Raw genomic sequence first — 15,056 nt, forward strand, 5'->3', positions numbered from 1 at the left:
ACTTTTCGAAGAGGACAAGTAACATGGGCAGCAGGAGTCATAATCCAACCAACAAGCTCTCCAAAGAATCAAGGTAATTTCCATTTTGAAATTCAAAATATTCTTGATAAGCATAGTATAGTTTTCAATGATTTGCCTCCAGGATTACCACCAGATAGAGGTTTTGAGCATGTTATAGAGTTAGAACAGGGTGCCAAACCAGTTATAACAACCCCATACCGCCATCCAAGAGGTTATAAGGAAGAAATTGAAAAAACTATTAAAGAACTCCTGGACATGGGATTCATAAGGCCTAGCTCTAGTCCATTTGCATCATCTGTGGTACTTGTCAAGAAAAAGGATGGTACAATGAGAATGTGTATAGACTACAGGGCTCTAAACAAGAAGACCATAAAAAATAGGTATCCCATACCACGCATAGATGAACTCATTGATGAGTTACATGGTGTTGTATACTTCTCAAAAATTGACTTAAGATCAGGCTACCATCAAATCCGAATGAGGAGTGAAGATGTGGAAAAGACTGCTTTCAGATGTCACTATGGGCACTTTGAATTTCTTGTTATGCCATTTGGACTCACTAATGCACCTGCAACATTCCAATCTTGTATGAATAAGGTATTCAGTCAGCATCTTCGAAAATTTGTTTTGGTATTTTTTGATGATATCTTGATATACAGTAAAACATGGGAAGAGCATCTAAAGCACATAGACACTGTTTTGGGAATCTTGGAGCAGCAATCCTTCTATGCTAAGCTATCTAAATGTGAGTTTGGTTTGACAGAGATCCTATATTTGGGACATATTATAAGCTCTAAAGGAGTACAGGTTGATCAACAAAAAATCCAGGCAATTTTGGATTGGCCTCCACCCACTAATCTTACACAGTTGAGAGGTTTCTTCGGGTTGTGTAGCTACTATAGGAGATTTGCCAAGGGATTTTCTCAGCTTGCTGCCCCCTTAACTGATTTGACAAAGAAAGGAGCTTTTGTTTGGACAGAAGAGGCACAAAAAACATTTGATAAGCTTAAGGAGGTAATGAGTTCATGCCCTGTGCTTGCAATTCCAGATTTCTCTTTACCTTTTGTTGTTGAATGTGATGCTTCTAGAGAAGGTATAGGGGTTGTCCTAACTCAAAGGGGACATCCAATAGCATTTGAGAGTCAAAAATTAAATCAATCAGAGAAAGGGTACTCCATCTATGATAAGGAAATGTTGGCAATCATGCATGCACTTCATAAGTTTAGACAATATTTGGTATGTGGGAGATTCATTGTAAAGACAGACCATAATAGCCTCAGGTTCTTCTTGAACCAAAGGGATTTGAATGATCGTCAACAAAAATGGGTAAGCAAATTGCAAGCTTATGATTTTGATATTGAATACATGAAAGGAAAGAATAATGTGGTTGTTGATGCTCTCTCAAGAAAGCCCACTTTGTGTTCCTTATCATCTATCTCTGCTTATTGGAAAGTCTCCATAATTTTAGAGTATGCTAAAGATTCATTTGCCACCAAGATTTTGGATAAGTTAGTGGATGATAACAGGTACAAGGTTGTTGATGAATTGATTTATTACAAGAACAGGATCTTCTTAGTGCCAGGGTCAAAAACTAAGGAGAGGATATTGAGGGCCTTTCATGACACACCTTTGATTGGTCACCAGGGATACTTCAAGACATACAGGCAAATTCGAGAGCGGTTTTCATGGAAGGGTATGAAGGAGGATGTCCTTAAACACATTAAGGAATGTATGGTATGCCAACAAAGCAAGAGTGAGCAAAATTTTCCTGCAGGGTTGTTGCAGCCACTTCCTATTCCCGAACAAAAATGGGAAAGTATTTCCATGGATTTCATCACTGGGTTGCCCAAGGTTCAAGGTAAGGATTGCATATATGTGGTGGTAGATAGACTAACTAAGTATGCACATTTCTTTCCTATCACATCTGATTTCAAGGCATCACAAATGGCCGAATTGTTCTTCAAGGAAATTTTTAAATTACATGGTTTGCCTAGAAACATTGTTAGTGACCGAGATAGTAGATTCCTCAGCTCTTTTTGGAAGGAGCTCTTTCATTTGGCAGGAACTGAACTCACTCCCAGTACTAGCTATCACCCTCAAACAGATGGACAAACAGAGATAGTTAATAAATGGATAGAAGGATATTTGAGGAACTATGTTTCAAATCAACAACATGCTTGGGTGAAATGGTTACACCTAAGGGAGTACTGTTACAATACATCTCATCACATGTCTATTGGTATGCCTCCTTTTCGTGCTCTTTATGGTTATGATGCCCTTTCCTTTGTTGATCTAATACTTTTCGATAGCAGAGTACCCGCAGCAAGTGATTTCATCAAGCAAAGCCAAGACATAATAAGGTCCCTCAAGGATAATCTACAACATGCACAAAACCAACAAAAGATATATGCTGACAGGAAAAGGATTGAAAGATCTTTTGAGGTGGGAGATTTGGTATTTGTTAGGTTGCAGCCATATAAGCAAAGCACCTTGAAGAGAAGTGGGGCAGAGAAACTCAAGCCAAGGTTCTATGGGCCTTATAAAATCATCAAGAAGGTAGGAGAGGTAGCTTATGAATTGGAGCTCCCACCAAACAGCAAAACACATAATATTTTTCATGTATCTTGCTTAAAGAAGGTTCTAGGCCAGCAAACCATAGTATCTACAGAATTACCACCTCTTGATGATGAAGGGAAATTAGTTTTGATACCAGAAGAGATTTTGGATACAAGAGAGAAAAGGTTGAGAAATAGGAGCGTCATAGAGCATTTGGTCAAATGGAAAGGATTACCACTAGAGGATGCAACTTGGGAAGGAGCACATATTCTTAAAAATTCCAACCTTCATTGCTTGAGGACAAGCAATATTTGGGAGGGAAGGACTTGTCATGTCCCCTATTCAAATAATTTTAAAAAAAAAAAAAAAACTTTGTTAAGGCAGGCAGGCTCCAAAAAGGTGAAATTTTGGAAAAAGAGGCTAATCTTCGGAAACCAATGGACTAATAAATAAAAATTATTATTATATTATATTTTATTAACCCCTCTTGGACGTGAGTCTGGGTTATGCCCTCTTTAAAAGGGGTTTGGAGGCATTTTGGGCTCATTCTACATCTTGATTCTTGCTAATTTTCTTGTTGTTCTTCAGAGGCTGCCAAACCTGTGGAGAAGGAGACCCAAGAACGGGAGTTTGCAGGTTTCCAGGAAGGCTAAGGATAGGAGTTTGAAGCCATTCCATGTGCATGCTCATATGGAGTTTGCCTTTGTGCTGAATAGTGCCAGTTTGGGTGTTTTCGAGGTTGTTTTTTGTTTGAGTTTGGGTTTTCAGTTGAGTGTTTCATATCAGTTTGGTTTGCTGCTGTATTTCAGACTTTATGATGTTAAAATAGAGCTGAATATATGTATTGGGTTGTGATTAAACTTTTGAGATAGTTTATGAGTGTTTTGTGGTGTTTTCGGGCATTTTTGTGTTAATTTCGGGAGCCCGGTTGAGCATAGTTTTGCCCTACATTTGTGAGTTGTTGTGTAAAGGCTATACAAATCTGGAAATGTCATTTTGTAGGCTTTTATTCTGCTGAAATTTCTGTAAAAATGTCCATTTTCAGATTTATTAATAATTTGTGAAGTTGTGAAGTTTTTGGCACTAATTTGGACATACCCGATTTGGGTTTTATTGGGAAATTGGCAGATCTTTGTAATATTGGTTGTTTGATTTTAAAGTTCTGATTTGAGGCTGAAAATATCATAAAAAATCAGTAAAGGGACATTTCAATATTTAAGATGAGGATGACATGTTGAAGATTGATTTGGTTAAGGATGCTTATCAGTATGACCTGAAGCAGAAGATAAGTTGAAGAGGAAAAGTTAAGGTAATGCTAGAGGAAAAGAGAAGCAAAATAGCTCGACAAAGGCTAAAATGAGTGCAGAAGGTGAACCAAAACCCATTGATCAGAAAAGGACAGGTGGAGGTGGGTTTAGTGGCAATTGTTTCAATGTGGTGAAGAAGGGCATAGATCATTTGAATGTCCTCATGGTAGGAAAGTTGCTATTGTGAATGAGGTTGTAGTCCAAGAAAGTCCACCTAAGCAAGGAGATAGTTTACTAGCTCGACAAGTACTAGTTGGTCAGAGGACAATGGATTCTTGTTAGAGGACTAGTTTGTTGAAGACTTGTTGTCAGTTTGGTGGTAAAGTCTACAAGGTGATTGTAGATGGTGGTAGTACTGATAACCTTGTTGCTAAGGAGATGGTTCAGAAACTTGGTTTGAAGAGAGTAAGAGATCCTTATCCTTATAGGATTGGTTGGTTGCAAGGTGAGCATGCTTTGGAAGTGAGGGAGCAATGCCTTACTTATTTTCAGATTGGGCAGTATAAGGATCAAGTGTTGTGTCATATTATGGACATGAATAGTTGTCATGTGTTGCTTGGTAGACTTTGGCAGTATGATTGCAGGTTGTGCATGTTTGTGTCAAGAATGTGTTTACTATTGTGAAAGGTGGTAGGAAGTATTCCCTGATTCCTTTGTAGAATGAAGAATTTGGTAGAAGGAACCTAAGTATTGGTAGCCAAGTTGAGTTGAGGGATTTTAAGAGGATTGGCGATCAGCATGGAAGCAAACCTGTAACACACCTAGGATTGATGTGAAGAAGAAAAAGAACAAGGGAAAGAGTGTGCAAGTTGATGACTTGGAGGACATGTATGTGAAGAACCAATTTGGGATTTATGTGCTAAATCCTAGAATATGTTTTTCTAGCTATTGAGAACATCTTTTCAAACTTGGAGTGTTTGATGCAAGAGCATCCTAGGCTTTCTTGAAATACTACATGATTAGAGGTATTTTGGCTAAGAGTTGTGGACTTGGTCACCAAATAGTAGTGCTTGGTCATTGAAGGGTGCATTTATTGCTGAGGACCTCGATTATTGAAGGGGAATGGTCACTAAAGGAGTTGGACATATACAATTTTCTTAGCACTCTCTATGGTGCTTGACTTGTATTGGGTTGCTCCACATTCACTGCAATGCTCAGAATGTGTTGTTTGCTCAGCATGCACTGGGAGCCTGGAAATGCTAGTGTTTTGGCTAATGCTTGGCTTGGTTTTCCTAACACTTGGTCTAGTCTTGGTTCCTATAGGTGTCAAGTTATCTATGAGCTAAATTTGGGTATTTAATTCATGTTTTAGATGACTTAGGGTATTTAATATGTGTTGTAGCCGATTTGTGGCTCAAAATATATTTATTGTATGGGTTTTAATTGAATTTGGAATGAATTGGGCCGACTTCTGGCTTAGTTGGGTATAAGTAGGGGGTCTCATAGAGTCTTTAGGGATTATTGTGATCCATCTTGGAGAAGAGGATGTGAAATTTGAAGGGCTAGTAGCTATGGTTTGAGAACCAAGGAATAGCTCGGTGGATATGAGGGTACAAGTGTAGATTCTTCTTGGTGTTCTTATCTAGTTGTGGATCTGGACTAGCTGAGATTAATGTTTGTAAGTTGGATCTTATCGGATCTTGCAAAATTGTTATTGTAATTACTATTTTGTTTGGCCCTAACCCAGAAGGCCTTATAGCTAGGCATATTGCATGTAAACAATTATTTATGAATCAAGAGTTGCATTGGGTATCAAATCTTGCATTGTTGTTGCTTTTTTATTGTGTTTCTGCTATGTGGTTATTGTAGATGCTTAAAATCGTCCCTAAAGACTATATTAATTTATTAACATTGCCCGTGACATTGTAATTAATTATTAATTAATTAATTATATTGCTCACATTCTTCTACTTATTTTATTTAATTAATTAATTAATTAAGTTCATTCTCTTAAGTATTTAAATCTAATTTAAATACTTCTAGCTCTAATGTGTTAAATTAATTTAACACATGATCCTCCATGTCTCCCCCTTTTTAAATAAATTTTATTTATTTAAACCCTCACATCCCATTAATTCCTCTAAACCCATGATTAAATTAAATTTTATTTTATTTAATCTTAAGCCTAACCTAGAGCCTAGCCTATAACCATCATTTTCATCCTCTTAAGCCTATTTCTTCTCTAATCCCACTTAATCATTCCTAATCATCTCCCTAATCCCCCTCGTTAGCTTAAGAGTGTGCTCACACATGTGTGGGATGGCATGCCTACACACTCGTCTCCCACTCTTCTTCTTAAGTTTGCTCACATGTGTGAGAAAACTTTGAATTCTTGACCATTTGCATGGCTTGCATGTCACCTTATGTGGCGTCTACATGGATGCCACCTCACCAAGCCCTCCCTCAAGCCTATAAATGGAGGGCTTGTCTCAAGCATTTGCATCTCCTATTATTGCATCGTTACCATGCCATTTTGAGTTTTGAGTTCTCATGCTAAGAGTTTGCATTGTAGTTTGATTTTCATAGAGATTTCTAGGATCATACTAACAATTTGGTAGCTGATTTAGTTTGCTTCATGCATTGTTAGTCTAGTTTCTTCATGTATTAGCATATCTATTTCATTTACATCTTAGGTTAGCTTGCGAATCTCATTAGTTTCTTAGTTGCATTCCATAGTTTCATATTTGAATAGCTTCAAGTATGGCTTTCTCCATAGTCATTTCTTGAGGTGTTCTTCATTTCATCTAGCCTAGGTTTATATTTCATTTTCACTCACACTTGCACATCCACTCAAGAGATTCACTCCATTGTTGTGTTTGGGAGAGCACACCAAACATACCCCCCCATCTTAACACACCAACATGGTCTCTTATGAGTGTCCTTGTTGAGTTGTAGAGATGGCCGGAAGATTGGGTTTGTTAGCTGCTCAGGGTTGCAAAACCCAAGCAAGTATTAGTTAGTGTTTGTTCCTTTCATTTTGATGAATCTTTGATGCACTTTTAAGGTTTTTAGCTAATGTTTGTTTGTTGACTCATGCTACTAATAGGTCACATTTTCTAGCACACATTTTGGCACGCCCAATGGGACCCACGTATCTGGTTTCATTTCAAAAATTTGCAAACAACTATGGTTTAATTGTAAAACATCGCATTGTCATCTTCAACGACCATAACGTCGTTTGGGATTGTCGTCTGTGCAGACCAGCATCTTCGCAGACTAGCATCTGTGCCATTCAATGTCTCCGTAGTGGTCCAAAACCATACTAGTTTGTATTTCTGCTTAAGCCATTCTATCATCTCCGAAGTATCTTCTGTCGTCTCCGAAGTTTAATCTGTCATCTTTGAACTTAGTTCTGTCGTCTGCAAAGTTCAATATGTCGTCTCCAAGGTATACTTTTTCGTCTATGAATTCATTTTGTCGTCTGCGTTGTGTGTGGCCCTTAGTTTGTCATCTCCAACTTTTGGCGTCTCTACACTTCACATTGTCGTCTTTGTCTGAAAACCACATAGTTTGCCTTAATACCGTACATAGTGTTTGTTGTCATCTCCGATTTTGTCGTCTGCATATTTTGGCGTCTACACATTTTGTCATCTGCGCTGATTAGTGTCTGTGCCTGTATTCTAGTGTCTTCGCATTTTAGTAGAATTGTGCAATTTTTAACAATAATTTTAGCTAACTAGTTCACTTGCAGGTTTTTGCTAATAGTTTTGATGCAGAGAATTAACCTTAAAAACCTAAAAAACAAAATCAATTGTGATTTTTATCACTAAAGGAGATTTGTAGTGATTTTTATCACTTAACCTTAAGGGGCTAATGAACTTGTATGGATTAAACACTTTCATTTGAATGCATGAATGTTTAGATTAGCCAACATTTGGACTTGGTGCTTAAAATTGACATGAATGTGTAGAGTAGCAAACATTTGGACTTGGTGCTTAAAACTGACATGAATGTGTAGAGTAGCAAACATTTGGACTTGGTGCTTAAAATTGACATGAATGTGTAGAGTAGAAAACATTTGGACTTTGGTGCTTAAAATGGACATGAATGTCTAGGGTAGAAGACACATTTGGATTTGGTGCTTAAAAAGAATTCATAGTATCTTGAATGCTTTAAAGGATAATGGACATGTATGCCTAGGCTAGACAATATTTAGAATTGGTGCTTAAAATGGACATGTATGCCTAGGCTAGATCACATTTGGGTTTGGTGCTTAAAATGAAGTCATACACTCTTGAATGCCCTAAGGTAAATTGACTTTATTTCTTGCATTTTTATTTTCAGCATTTTATTTTCATGCACACGCTTTACTTTCTTGTTGACGAACCCACGTTTTCATTTACGTTGGCACTATTTCAAGTTGAAAAGAACCTTATATGTTTTAATCATGAGTGTCTTCAAGTAGATAGAAAACTTAAAGCTTCATTGGGAAAGAACAAGTGTCTTTTAAACCCCAAGACCATTTATGTATTCTCTCTCCTCATGCCTTCGGGCGATCTTGGGTGCACAAGAAATAAGTGGTTTTGCTTTTCTTTTTTTTAAGAGGCCTGCTTAGGGATTTCATCACCCCTTGGGATGACTTCAACTCCAGTGTTCTAGCGGAGTATAAAAATTGGGATGTGAATCGAAAGACACCTCTCTTGGAAGTGGAATATTGTCACTCTTGGCTAAGCCCCAAAGAATTTTATACCTTTGGAAAGTGAAGGAGGAGATTTGGGTTACCATCTCCCCCTGGCTATGTGGCAGTATTTCCTTTCATCTACAAATTTGGGCCTCACGTACCTTGTGTATATCAAGGATGCCCTTTAGATAAGCCTTGTCCATCCTAGAGATAGCCTTATTAGGGTTGTTGGTGTGTTCAGCGTGCTTGTTCAAACATTCCAAAACATCAAACAAGCTCTAAAACGAGTGAAATTGTGAGGTAGCCTTTCATTGAGTGAGATAGGTTAAGTGAAGTTTTCTTGACTCACGGTTACTTTTGGTAGTTTGCATTTTGAAATTGGTTGAGTCTAGTCACTTGAAATTTGGGTCTTGTTTTATTCCTACCATGATTGATAAAGTCAACCAAGTCAAGCATAAGAAAGTGAAGTTGTCCAAACCACCCGTCTACAAGGAAAGGAAGAACCTAGCACACGGTGATAAGCAGTTTTGATACGCTATCAAAGACATTCAAAAGGAAGAAGCTAGACAAGATCGTTATGATAGAATTGAATACAATGGAAAAGTTTGACACTGGTCTACTTTCCGAGGAGTGAACCCAACGTTTTTTTTTCCAGTGAACGAGGATTGAGTTAACTGCATTAGTGACCACAACACTCTCACCTTTTCATATCTACCTCCATCTTTCCAAACTCTTAGTCTTCCATTTTCAAATTTTCTTCTAGAGAGCTTAAACCTTAAAACGTCTTTTGACATTGCAACATTAGACCTTTCATCTATAAGCAAACATTTATCCTAATTATACTTACTTATTTGGGATCACAAGGCCATCTCCAAATAGTGAGTAATCAACTTGGTGTCCTATATTGCCTACAAGATCACTTGGCTATCTTTGGTAGGAGAAAGATACTACTATCCTCTAATCACACTTTGTTTGCTAAACCCAAGGTCTTTTGTTCACACTTGGGTAGTTGACCCTTTAATTACATAAGGTCAATAGCTCTCATCCTCGCTTTCTTTTTCTTCCATAATCTTCCACCCATTGGCTTGGTCACTCTTGTATGGTAAACACACGATCAGGAAGGTTCACGTTTAATCCCATTTCACATTTGTGGGAATCATTGAGGCAATCAGAGATGGAGAATCCTTTTCCTCCACTCACAACTTCATTAGGGAACAAAATTCCCTCTAGTTCAAACCTTGGCATGCCTAACTCAACATCCACACAAGAACTAGAAGATCCCTTCCATAACACAACTTTGGGGGATAATGACGAAGAAATATACCAAGATGAAGATCCTATTGACCCTAATGATGTACCTAGTGATGTCAGGACATTCCTTGCAGACCCCTACAATGTGGAAATGATGGAAAAATCCATTAGGGCAAACAAAACTAAGATATTCCTAAATTTGGTCAAGGATGGTGTTAATGTTCCCCCAAGCTTTGATGAGAATACTTTGTTTAGACAAAGTACAAAAGGTGGTGCACCCGTGTTGCCCACTTCAAATGCAGCTTCAACTTCTAGCAAAGGGAAAGAAACCATGGTAACAACTAGTGCTATGACTACATCTAGCACTTCAACACAACCCACATTTCAATTGAGTGCAGAACATATTCAACAAATCATTAGTGCCATGCCCAATGTTACCACACATGCTAGTATTCCACAATCTACCTTGACAACTTCAACTGTAGGATGCTTAGGCATTGGACAAGTGCCTACTCAACCAATGGCAATTCTAACACAACCAATGAACTCCTCTTATTTACAAGTGCCAACCACTATGGCAAAGACATCCGTGCCAATTCCAACAACTGCATATCAATACATTGGCCAAAGTGGAGTACCTCCACCACCTCACACTACATTTGGGACTCCCTACAATTTAGGAGGTGGATTTGTGAACTCCCAACAATCACAAGTGCAACCTAATCAAGATTTGGCTCAACAATTCCAAGAATTGCAAAATTTGGTCCTTAACATGAACAACAAAGGGGTGAAGGATGTCTCTTTTGAGGAAATTTGTCCTTTTCCATTTGATAAATCCATTAATATGGTGCCATTTCCAACCAATTTTGAAATACCTAAATTTGACAAGTATACGGGAGAGGCATGCCCCGTCACCCATCTCAAGGAATTTTCCATTTTGTGCCAAGAAGTAGCCTACAGTGATGCCTATCTTAAGAGGCTCTTTGCACGAAGTCTTGGAGGCCCTGCACTTGAGTGGTTAATGAATTTACCTAAGGGATCCTTTACTTCTTTCAATGATTTGACAAGCAAGTTTATAGCACAATACTCTTACAACATTGAACATCATGCCTCATTGAGTGACTTGTGCAACACAAAATAATGAAATGGAGAAACTTTTGCCAACTTCCTACAAAGATGGAGACATCTTGCTAATCATATGCCATATAAAATTGAAGATTCCCATCTTGTGGATATATTTATCAAGAACTTGATACCCAAAATGTCTTTCCACATGAAAATGGCTAGCCCCGAAGACTTTTCCACTTTAGTCAAAAAGGGCAAGAATATTGAAAATGGACTTTTGGAAAAAGGTACCATCAAACATTATAATTCATCATCCTCCAACAATGAGTCAAACAACAATAGCACACCCAAATTCTGGTCCAAGAATAAGGTTGTTACACATGATGGTGTTATTGACGTCAAAAATCTTCAAGGGGGGAACAACAACAACTACCACAATCGAAACAACAACAATTCAAATCACGACAATCAAGGCAATCAACAATCTCGTAATCAAACACAATTCTTTCCACGCAACAACAACTATAATTGTGACTATGATCAAAATAGAAAGTTCACTAACTTTCATGAACCTTTGGGGGCCATCTTTCAAAAATTAGTGGATCACAACTTGATGGTATTTCCTAACACACGTCCTTTTGATGAAAATCAACCAAAGTAAAAGTGGTACAGGGAAAATGTATATTGTAAATACCAATGTATCAAAGGACATGACACTAACAAATGTATCAAGCTCAAAGTTTTTATCCAAAATCTTGTTGATGATGGGGAAATTGAAGTAGAGGGAGGTCGAACCTCTAAAAATGCTAAATTGAAGATATTTCAAAAACCATTTCTTGATCACAACAATGATAATAACAATACCAACAATGTGAATCAAGTGTCCACATCAAATGCATTATCTTATGATTACTCTACTAACCACATATCAGGGTTTGACTCATTGTGTGGTCACGTTGAAGAAGTAGATGCTCATGTGAATACCCTTGTCTTACAAGCAGCTGATTATGATGCCACCACTTGACGGGGAAGACTCACTTTGCAAGCTGCCACTCCCAGTAACACTAATCCACCAATGCCACATACGCCTACTACACCATCCACCTCACAAAGGCCCACCTCTCGCTATGATGTGTTGTCCCAACGAGGTAAGACTTTTGCACAAATCTCCATTCTTGAGCTTCTTACCAGATCACCCATCCATAAAGAGATCTTGGAAAAGGCTCTCTTAGAGTCTCGTGTTCTTGAAAATATTAATGCATCCCAATTCGCTGCCATGATTGGAAACCTTGCTACCCAACAACACCCTATCTTCATCGATAAAGATTTCCAAGGTCCTGATCCCCACCATAATTTGTTGCTCCACATTGAAGTCCTTATACAACGACATAAGATTAAAAGATTCCTTATAGACAATGGATCCGATTTGAACCTTTGTAAATTGAAAATGATTCGTTTCTTGGGACTTCCAAAAGACCTCCTAGATGTCAATAAGAGGATCACAATAAAAGCATATGATGAAAGGGAAAGAGAATCAAAAGGAGTCATCATGTTGCCTTTAAAAGTTGGATCGATCATCATAAATAATGAATGTCATGTCCTAGACTTGGATTTTCCCTATAACATCTTGCTTGGTAGACCATGGATACATACACTAAAGGCGGTCCCATCTACCTATCATCAATTCTTGAAATTCCCCCACCAAGGACGAGAGGTCACAATCCCAGGGGATCCCACTCCTTTTGCATTTTGTAAAAGATTAGAAGGTGCACCAACAAATTTTTGTCCAATCAGTGAGTTTGCCAAAGTTATACCTAAGTCTCTCACCATAACGAAACCACCTTCCACAATAGTACCAGAATTAGCTAATGAGGATTCAAATGCCCACAAAGGAAAAGAGAAGGTTGAAGATACTAAAATTAACACCACAAGGAAGAATGTTACTTTTGTTGATTTAGGAATGGGAGAGTATAAGTTTGAAAATGCCTTGTGTGTTGGACAACTACCACTCTCCCCTCGTTCCTTTGGAAAACCTTCTCAATTATCACCTTCTACTAATAAGGAAACCATGCAAGTTAGCAAGACAACATTTGAGCATTGGGGTTCACTTAGTGATGAGCACATGGAAGATAATATCCTAGATTGGTTATATTATGATGGAAAAGATGAACCTGTGGAGTTTCCTAAGGATAAATATGTTAAGCACCTCCAATTATTGAAAACATGGGATATCATGGTACCGACCTTGGGTCGAAAGAAGATGGAATTAGACAACCCTTAGAAGCTAATAGCTATCCTAAAGGACGTGGATTGGGCTCCATTAAACCTAAGGTATCTTTTGCTAACAACTATTGTACAGTTGAACTTGATTCTGAGACTGAAGAGGAGGAATTCTTTGAAGTACCTTTCCAATACATTGAAGATGACCTAGATAACTATGTCCATGTCATTACCATAGATGAACTTTCATCCAGTAACCTACGTCTCACCAATCCTGACATGATAGACTGGGACCTTCAAGATACACCACTAGCTCTTGACATTTGTAAGACTAATGAAGCAATGATGGCACTTTTTGGCCTTAAGAATCTCTGAGATTACAAACATGAGATCCAATACAATGAGGAAGCCTACTTTGGTAGCCAAGTCAACTCTCTTAGTCGCAAAAGTGAAAAAGAAAATAAAAATGAAAAAATAAAAGAAACATCCTCTAGTGAAAACTCCTCTGGGGCACTTTTGGATGATGAAAAAGATAAAATAAAGGATGCATCTTCTGGTGAAAATCTCTTAGAGGTGCTAGAAGAGGGAGAGATTGACTTGCCATTCAGATCTTTTCCACCAAAAAAGTCACCTATTTTGAATGAAGACACAATTCCAGTCAATTTGGGAACAGAGGATAATCCAAGAATCACCTACATTTCTGCTACCTTAAGTCTTTAGGAACAAAAAGCCATGATTGAATTTTTGTTGACAATAATCCATTTTTAATTAGGTGTAGATTCACTAAACTTTCTCCCTATTATTTGTTTAATTTTTGAGATTATGTGTGTTCACATTACATAATATTATTTATATTGCATTATTTTATTTTATTACATAATATTTCCCATAGGATAACCTAGATGGACGTGCAACATGTAGAGATTCTCATGGAATATCTTTGACGAGTTGTATTAAAACATTGTGATAATATTTGATGTAATTATTTAACATTGAAAAAAAATTCAATTCAATGACCACTATTAAATGTGTGTCAATAGGGGTTAGGTAGCACATGGTTTATGTAATACCACATGGTGGTTTTATGGGAGCTTTCTACTATAAAAGCAACCACAAGGGTAGTAGTTGATGAGCAAGATAAAGTGAGTCAAGTTAGCCAAGGGAGTATTTGTGGAGTTTGGAAGCATGGTATGGGATGTGCAGATTCATGCTTGTTCACATGGATTGCTTGGTTATGGCTATGGCTTTGAAGGCTTCCATGGTTCTATTGCAATGGTATTTTACGGATGGATGCTTTTAGAGGTTGGGTTTTTTCCCTCAATGAGGGGTTTTGAGGATATATCTTATGTCACATTTTGTGAATATGTTGTCTATTCTCTTGCATGTAGATTCTAAGTATTTATTTATTTTAGATTTATATGGGCTATATGAAAAATTTGATATTTTTATTGCAAATTTCCTTACAAGTGGCATTAGAGCTATTGTTTTGTTATTGCAACCCTTGATTGAATCCATGTGAATGCATAAACTAATGAAAGAGAGGACAAGATATATGAATTTTGTAGGTTCTTTATTGCATATCTAAGGGTTTCTGGTTTGTTGTTATGATGGGTTGTTGATCAATTTTGGGCATGTGAAATAATTGGTCAATAGGTTTTTTTGGATGTTTCATTTAAATCAGGGGTTTTAGGGGAGAGTTTGCATAAATGACCTCCCAGGTAAAAATAGACCTCGCCATTGGATCCATGTAGGATTTTCCATAAAGTTTGTTGTATGATTTGCCCTAGTTTGGCCATGTTGAGAGAAAATGCAAAAGGTTTTTTAGTTATAGGTCATGACAACTATCATATTTAATCTTGTCAAAAAAAAAAAAATGATTTATATGAACAAATAGTCTCTCTTGTTCAAATGACCATAACTTTTACTCAGGATGTCAGATTCTAGACTTCTTATAGTCATTAGAAAGCTAATTCAAAGCACTACAATTTGGTATATGTTTGATTCTATGATTTTGA

Source organism: Cupressus sempervirens, chromosome 3 (genome assembly GCF_028749045.1).
Source record: "Cupressus sempervirens isolate cs-2001-9-10 chromosome 3, ASM2874904v1, whole genome shotgun sequence".
In the NCBI taxonomy this organism is placed as follows: Eukaryota; Viridiplantae; Streptophyta; class Pinopsida; order Cupressales; family Cupressaceae; genus Cupressus; species Cupressus sempervirens.